Raw genomic sequence first — 9,325 nt, 5'->3', positions numbered from 1 at the left:
ACAATAAAGATGTAAAATTTAAAGTAATAGAGTCTTTCTTTGTGGTTTCAGTTCAGCACTGTGCCAGCCATCTGTTTGGCAGAGTCTGATCCCCAGTGAAGATACTGTAAAGGTTCACTGCATGTAACAGTGAGGGTGAAGTCTGAGTTGCATCTTGACACCACAATATGTCGAGATACCTAAGTTATGAGACACCTCCTATAGAGTGCTGCCTGTAGGGAGTGGGAGTAACCAAACTTGGAGATGTACAAGACATTGCCAGTGTAGGACCATCTAAGCCTTTTGAAACAGCAATAGGATTTGTTGTTTTCCTTGCTAATCTTATTTCCTTGGTCCTGTTTTCCCTCACTATTTATACAATCTTCTATACTGGAATGAGGAGGGGTATTCTGTGCATCTATGTTGGAATGATGTAAATTGTTTCTGATGTTACAAGATGTGGCAGTCAAGAGATTTCCTTGTGTGTCAGAAGAGACTTTGGACATTTGAATAGTGTATGAGCTATTGCAGAATCTTAGGATGGTTGAAGTTAGACTACATTTTCATCATTGGATAACAATAAGCCTTTAGTGAATTTGGTCAGAACTTATTTGATTGAATCAAAAAAGCTCCCAGAGAAAATGATGTTTCTGTTTTGACATTGAAGAAAAAGTTTCTCTGTAGCACTGCCTGTTCTAAAAGTCAGGATGTAGACCAGGCTAGTTTTGAACTTACAGCTCTAACTCCAGTCGAGTGTTGGGCTTAAATCTAGGCCAACGTGCCTGACATCAACATCACCATCATTGGCTGCTGAGCCTGGAATATAGGGTTTTAGGTATTCATTTTGTTTTGTTTTGTATATATAAGCATAGGTTATTGTGCTGATCTACATCAACATCTTGCATTTGAAATTTGGCAGAGTATATTTAATTTCTTAGGGTGGCATGCATTCATGACACTAACAGTACCTAAGCTTTCTGAACTTTTTGAATTGCAAGTGTGTGACATTCTTTCTACCTGTTGTATTTGTTTTTTTAGACTTTATTTATCTATTTATTTTATTCAAACTTTGTTTTAATTTAAATTTGTTTTTCTATAATTTATTCTCTGACGTGAACTCGGCTCTTTGAACACCTCCTCCTGAAAGGTGCAGCCTTGTGAGGCCACCGAGGAATATGGTGCAGCCATCCATGATGAGACCTGATAAGCTAGGGTCAGATAGAAGGGGACGAGTTCCTCCCCTAACAGGAGAATATGGAAAGGGCATAGGGGAAGAAGAAGGAGAGTGGGTGGGACTGGGAGGAGAGAGCTAGAAATGATCATCCTAAGTGAGTTATTAGGATAACTCCACTGGGATGGAGAGAGCTATAGTGGGTATACAAAGTGAATAAATTGTAATAAATAAATAAATAGAATTTAAAAGTAATTTATCCACTTAACATCCCAATTTTAGCCCCCTCCCTTGTCTCTTCCTGGTTTCATCTCTCTGTTCCTCATTCACCCTTATCCCATTTCCAGTTTCTCAGATAAGGGGAGCCCTCCTCTCCTACCATCTGACTCCAGCCTATCAAGGCTCATTAGGACTGCCTGCATCCTCTTCCTTTGTGGTGTAGCAAAGCCCCCTCTAATAGGGGAAAGTGTTCAAAGAGCAGGCAACAGAGTCCATGTCAGAGCCAGCCCCTACTCTTCTTACTATGGATCCCACATGAGACTGAGCTGCCTATCAGTTACATCTGAGCAGGGGTCTGGTTCCTCTTCATGAATGGTCTTTGGTGGGTCCATCAATCTCTGCAAGACCCCATGGGTCCAGATTTATTGTCCTTGTTGGTCTTCTTATGGAGGTCCTGCCAGCTCTAGGTGTTTCTACATTCTATGCCCCCACTCTTTCCTATGATTCCCTGTGCTCTACCCAAAGTTTGGCTGTGAATTTTAGCATCTGCTTTGAACCCCTGCTGGGCAGAGTCTTATGGAAGATATGTATGTTAGGCTATCATCCTCTTCCCTCTCCTCAGTCACTTTTGGTGTCGATTCTATTTGCACTTTTGAATAAGAATTAAGCATCCTCCATAGGGTCCTCCTTTTTATTTAGCTCCTTTAGGTCTGTAGATTGTAGTATGTTTATCCTATATTATGGCCATTATCCATTTACAAATGAGAATATACCAGGCATGTCTTTCTGGGTTTGGAATAACTCACTTAGGATGATCATTTCTAGTTCCATCTATATGCCTGAAAATTTTATAGTTTCCCCCCCTTTTTTTAAATACATGAGTAGCATTCCATTGTGTAAATGTACCACAATTTCTGTAAAACAATGGTTTGGTTGAGAGACATGTAGTTTGTTTCCTGGTTATGGCTCTTATGCAGATAGATGCTATGAACATAGTTGAGCAAATATCTTTGTTGAATTGTGGAACATCTTTTTGATATATGCCCAGGAATGGTATAGCTGAGTCTTGAAGTAACACTATTTCTAATTGTCTGAGAAAGCATCAGATTGATTTCTAAAGTGGTGGTAAAAGTTTTCACTCCCACCAGCAATGGAGGAGTGTTACTCTTTCTCCACATTCTTGCTAGCTTGCTGTCACTTCAGGTTTTGACCTTAACCATGATGGGTTTAAGATGGAATGTCATTTTCATTTCCATGATGACTATAGATATTGAGCATTTAATGTCCACCATTTGATATTCCTCTGTGGAGAAATCTCTGTTTAGTTCTGTACCCCAGATTTAAATTGGATTATTTGGATTGTTGGAGTTTAATTTCTTGAGCTCTTTATATATATTGTTTAATAGCTCTTTCTGTTGTATGTAGGGTTGGTGAAGATCTTTTCTCAGGCTGTAGGCAGTCATTTTGTTCTATTGACAGAGTTCTTTGCTTCATAGAAGATTTTTGTTTCATGAGATCCTATTCATTAATTCTTGATCTTAGGGCAAGTGTTCTTGGTGTTCTGTTGAGGAAGTTACCTTCTATGCCAATGAGATCGAGGATCTTTCCCACTTTTTTTCTAACAGATTTAGTGTATCTGGTTTTATGTTGAGGTCTTTGAACAACTTGGACTGCAGTTTAATGCAGGGTGATAAATATGGATCTATTTTCATGTTTCCACATGTAAACTTCAGGTTAGACCAGCACTGTTTGTTGAAGATGCTGTCCTTTTTCCCTTGCATGGTTTTGGCTTCTTTGTCAAAAATCAAGTGGCCATAGGTGTGTGGGTTTATTTATGGGTCTTCACTTCAATTCCATTGATCCACTGATTGTTTTTATTATAGTACCATGCAGTTTTTATTGCTATTGATTTATAATAGAGCTTGAGATGAAGAATGCTGATACCTACTGAAGATCTCCTATTGTACAGGATTGTTTTAGCTATTCTGGCTTTTTTATTTTTCTATATGAAGCTGAGAATTGTTCTTTCAAGTTCTTTAATGAATTATGTTGATATTTTGATGGGAATATCATTGAATCTGTAGATTGTTTTTGTTACGATGGCAATTATTACTATGTTGATCCTACTGATCCATGAGCATGAGAGATATTTCTATCTTCTGGTATCTTTTTCAATTTCTTTCTTCAGAGGCTTGAAGTTTTTAGGTTTTTTTTGGTTGTTGTTGTTGTTCATATAGGTTTTTCTACTGGCTTGTTGAGGAAAACACCAAAATACATTATGTTTTTTTTTTTTTACTGGCTATTGTGAAGGGTGTTATTTTCCTAATTTTTTTCAGTCCATTTGTCTTTTGCATACAGGAGTGTATTTTTTTGAGTTTTTTTTTGTTTTGTTTTGGTTTTTTTTAGTTAACTTTATATCCAGCCACTTTGCTGAAGTGTTTTTCAACTGTAGGAGTTCCCGACAATAGAATTTTGGGGGTCATTTTTGTATATTGTCATATCATCTCTGAATAGAGATACTTTGACTTCTTCCTTATCAATTTATATCCCCTTAATCTCCTTTAGTTGTCTTATTGCCCTAGATAGGACTTCGAGTACTGTATTGAAGAGATTTGGAGAGAGTGTGTAGCCTTGTCTTGTCCCCAAGTCCAGTGGAATTGACTTAACATTCTTTTCATTTAGTTTGATGTTAGCTATATACTATTTTGTGTATATTCTGTATATATTCTGTATACTATCTTTACTATTTTTAGATATGTGCCTTGTCCCTGGTCTCTCCAAGATTTTAAACAAGAATAACTGTTGGATATTGTCAAATGCTTTTTCGGCATCTAAGAAAATGGTCTTTTTTTCAATTTGTTTATACGGTGGATTACATTGATGAGTTCCATATACTTAACCACCCTTGCATGCCTGGGATGAAGCCTACTTGGTCATGGTAGATGATATCTTTGATATGTTCTTGGATTTGGTTTGCAAGTATTTTATTGAGTATTTTTACATCATTGTTCATAAAAGAGACTGGTCTGAAGTTCTCTATCTTTTGGGGGATCTTTGTGGATTTATCAATGTGACTGTGGTCTTACAAAAGGAATTTGGTCATGTTGCATCCATTTCTATTTTGTGAAATAATTTGGAGAATATCATTATTTGCTCTTTGAAGGTCTTGTAGAATTCTTCTCTGAAATCATCTGGCCCTTGGCTTTTTTTTTTGGTTGGGAGTATTTTGATGGCTGCCTCTATTGCCTTAGGCATTATAAGACTATTTAATATCTTTACCTGATGTTGATTCAACTTTGGTATGTGGAATCTAAAGAGAATTGTATATTTCATTTAGATTTTCAAATTTGGGGGCATATAGGCTTTTGACATAAGAGTTAATGGTTCTTTGGATTTTCTCAGTGACTGTTATATCGTTTTCTTTCAGACTTTGTTGATTTGGATAGTGTCTTTCTGCCATTTACTTAGTTTGGGTAAAAATTTGTCTGTGTTTTTTATTTCCTCAAAGAACTAGCTCTTAGTTTATTTGATTCTTTGAATTATTACTTTTGTTTCTAATTTATTGATATCAGCCCTGAGTTTGGTTTTTCCTAGTGGTCTACTCTTGCTGGGTGTGTCTGCTTCTTTTTTCCTAGGTCTTTCAGGTATGCCATTAAGTTGCTTGTATGGGATGTCTCCAATAGCTTGTGATGGCCTTTGTTGCTATTCAAACTCCTCTTTGGACTGCTTTCATTGCATCCCATATGAAGTTGAGAAATCTTCTATCAAGGTTTGTAAAGTATTCTGTTGGTATTTTGATGGAAATTTCATCTGTAGATTGCTTTTGGTAAGATGTCCATTTTTACTATGTTAACCCTGCCAAGCCATGAGTATTGGAGATAGTTCCATATTCTGATATCTTCTTCTAATTCTTTCTTCAGACTTCAGAAACTTGAAGTTTTTTTTCATACAAGTCTTTGACTTGCTTGGATATGGTCACACCAAGGTACTTTATGTCCTTTGTGGCTATTGTGAAGGGTGTTGTTTCCCTAATTTCTTTCTCAGCCCTTTTATCTTTTGTATAAAGGAGAGCTACTGAGTTTTTTGAGTTAATTTTGTATCCAGCCACTTTGCTGATGGTGTTTATCATCTGTAGGAGTTCCCTGGTAGAAGGTATAGAGTTATTCAGGTATACTATCATATCAACTGCAAATAGTGATACTTTGACTTCTTCCTTTCCAATTTGTATCTTTTTGATCTCCTTTAATTTTCTTCTTGTTCTAGCAAGGACTTCCAGAACTATGTCGAAGAGATATGGAGAGAGTGAGCAGCTTTGCCTTGTCCCTGAATTCAGTGGGATTGCTTTAAGTTTCTCTCTGTTTACTTGATGTTGGCTACAGGCTTGCTGTATATTGCTTTTACTATGTTTAGGTATGTGCCTTGTATCCCTGATCTCTCCAATAGTTTAAACATGAATGGATGCTGGATTTTTTTCAAATACTTTTTCAGCATCTAAGGGGATTATCAAGTGTTTTTTTTCTTTCAATTTTTTTAATATTGTGGATCACATTGATGGATTTTTGTATAGTGAACCACCCCTGCATACCTGGCATGAAGCCTACATAGTCATAGTGGATGATATATTTGATGTGTTCTTGTATTGGGTTTGCAAAGTATTTTGTTGAGTATTTTTGCATCAATGTTCATAAGGGAGATTTGCCTGAAATTCTCTTTCTTTGTTGGGTCTTTGTGAGGTTTAGGTTACAAGGTGACTGTGGCTTCAATGAATGAGTTTTGTAGTTCCCTCTGTTCCTATTTTGTGGAATAAATTGAAGATAGCTGGAGTTACCTCTTCTTTGAAGGTGTGGTAGAATTCTACACTGAAACCATCTGGTCCTGAGCTTTTTGTGGATTGGAGTCTTTTGAGGAATGCTATTTCCTTCGTGGATAAAGAACTATTTTATTGATTTACCTGCTCTTGATTCAGCTTTGGTAAGTGTAATTGATTAAGAAAATTGTCCATTTCATTTAGATTTTCAAATTTTGTGGCATATAGACTTTTGAAGTAAGTCCTAACGATTGTTTGGATTTCCTTAGTGTCTTTTTTTTTGTCCCGTTTTCATTTCTGATTTTGTTAATTTGGATAATCTCTCTCTTAGTTAGTTTGGCTAAGGGTTTGTCTATCTTGTTAATTTTCTCAAAGAACCAGCTCTTGGTTTCATTGATTCTTTGAAATGTTTTATTTGTTTCTAATTTATTGATTTCAGCCTTGAGTTTGATTATTTCCAGGAGTCTATTCTTTTTTCGTGTGTCTGCTTCTTTTTTTCTAGGACCTTTAGATGAGCTATTAAGTTGATTGTGTGAGATGTTACAAATTTCTTCTTGATGGCACTTAGTGCTATGAACTTTCCTCTTAGCACTGCTTTCATTGTCTCCCATAAGTGTGGTTGTGTGGTTGTGTTGTGTTCTTCATTTCCATTGAATTCTAGGAAGACTTCAATTTCTTTCTTTATTTCTTCCCTGACCCAGCTGTCATTTAGTAGTGAGTTGTTCAGTTTCCATGTATGTGTAAGCTTTTTGCTATTTCTGTTGTTGTTGAGGTCCAGCTTTAGTCCATGGTAATTAGATAGGATACAAGGCATTATTTCAATCTTCTTATATCTGTTGAGACTCACTTTGTGACCAACGATATGGTTTATTTTGGAGAAGGTTCCATGAGGTGCTGAGAAGAAGGTAAATTCTTTTTTCTTTGGGTGTAAGATTCTGTAGATATCTGTTAGGTCCATTTGATACATGACCTTTATTAGAGATATTGTTTCTTTGTTTAATTTCTGTTGTTTACCTGTCCTTTGTTGAGAGTAGGGTGTTGAAGTTTCCCAGTAGTAATGTATGGGGATTTGTGTGCAGTTTAGGTTTTATTAATGTTTCTTTTACAAACATGAGTACCTTTGTATTTGGAGCATAGATGTTCAGAATTGTGATTTCTTCTTGGCGGAATTTTCCTTTGATGAGTATGAAATGACCTTCCTCATGTCTTTTGATTAATTTTGGTTGAAAATCTACTTTATTAGATATTAAAATGGCTACTCCTGCATGTTTCTTGGGTCCATTTGCTTGGAACCTTCCAGCTTTTTACTCTCAGGTAATGTCTATCTTTGTGACTTAGATGTGTTTTTTGTATGCAACAGATTGTTGGGTCTTGTTTACATATCCATCCTGATAGTCTGTGTCTTTATTGGAGGGTTAAGTCCATTGATGTTGAGGGAAATTAATGATCAGTGGCTGTTAGTTCCTTTTATTTTGATGTTGCTTGTGGTAGTGTGTTTGTGTGCTTGGTTACTTTTAGTTTGGCTGTAATGACATTATTTCTTTCCTGTGTTTTCCTGAATGTAGTTAGCTTTCCTGGGTTGTAGTTTTTCTTCTAGGAGCTTCTGTTCCTCTGGATTTGTGGGTAGGTATTGTTTAAATTTGTTTTTGTCATTAAATATCTTGTTTGTTCCATCTATGATGACTGAGACTTTTGCTGGGTATAGTAGCCTGGGTGGTCATCTGTGTTCTCTTAGGGTCTGCATGATATCTGTTCAGGCCCTTCTGGCTTTCATAGTCTCTGATGAACAGTCAGGTATGATTCTGATTGGTTTGCCATCATATGTTACTTGGCCTTTTTCCTTTGCAGCTTTTAGTATTTTTTCTTCGTTCTGTATACTTACTGTTTATTACGTGGTGGGGGAATTTTCTTTTCTGGTCTAATTTATTGGATGTTCTGTAGGCTTCTTGTATTCTTATAGACCTCTCTTTTAAGTTGGGGACATTTTCTTCTATGATTTTGCTGAAAATATTTTCTGGCCTTTGGAGGAGGGAATCTTCTTTTTCCTCTATTCCTATTATTCTTAGGTTTTGCCTTTTCATGTTGTCTTGGATTTCTTGGAAAGTCTGTGTCAGGAATTTTTTAGATTTAACATTTTCTTTGATGGATACATCAATTTCTTCCATTGTGTCTTCCACAGCTGAGATTCTTTCTTCCATCTCTTATAGTCTATTGGTTATGCTTACATCTGTAGTTCCTGTTTTCTTCCCTAAATTCTTTCTCTCCAGAATAACCTTCATTTGTGTTTTCTTTCATTTTTCCAATTTTATCTTCAGATCTTGAGTTGTTTTGTTGAATTACTTCACCTTTCTGACTTTATTTTTCTTCAATTCCTTCAGCTGTTTGTTTAAACAATCCTCTGTTTCTTTAATTTCTTTCACTGATTTAAGTATTTCTTCTGTAAAGGCCACAAATTGTTTGGCTGAAACTTCCTGTGTTTCTTTATGGATGGCCAAAATCTGTTTGTCTTTATCTTCTTCCATTTCTTTACAGATGGCGATAGACTGTTTGAATTTATCTTCCTCTAGTTTTTTTTTAATTTTATTTTTTTCTTATCAGTTACATTTTATTAACTTTGAATCCCAGCCGTGTCCCTATCCCTCATTCCCTCCCAATCCCACCCTCCCTCCCTCATCTCCACCGTGCCCCTTTCCAAGTCCACTGATAGGGGGACCTTTTCCCCATCCATCTGATCCTGTTTTTCAGGTATCTTCAGGATTGGCTATGAATCCCTCCTCTGTGGCCTAACAGGACTGCTCCTCCCTTTGGGGGGTGGGGAGGTCAAAGAGCCAGTTATTGAGTTCCTATTAGAAATAGTCCTTGTTCCCCTCACTATGGGAAACCAATTGGTTACTGAGCTACCACAGGCTACATCTGAGCAGAGGTTCTAGGTTATATCTAATCATGGTCCTTGGTTGAATGTCAGTCTCAGAAAAGACCCTGTGCCCAGATATATTTGGTCCTTGTGGAGCTCCTATCCTTTCCCCATCATACTAACTCCCCTTCTTTCTTATGATTCCCTGTACTCTGCCAAAGGTTTGGTCATGAGTCTTTGTATCTGCTTTGAAAACACTGCTAGTTAGAGTCTTTCAGATGTGCTCAGTAGAGTC

This window comes from Meriones unguiculatus, assembly GCF_030254825.1.
Source record: "Meriones unguiculatus strain TT.TT164.6M chromosome 13 unlocalized genomic scaffold, Bangor_MerUng_6.1 Chr13_unordered_Scaffold_34, whole genome shotgun sequence".
Lineage (NCBI taxonomy): Eukaryota > Metazoa > Chordata > Mammalia > Rodentia > Muridae > Meriones > Meriones unguiculatus.
This window is presented reverse-complemented; position numbering follows the sequence as displayed.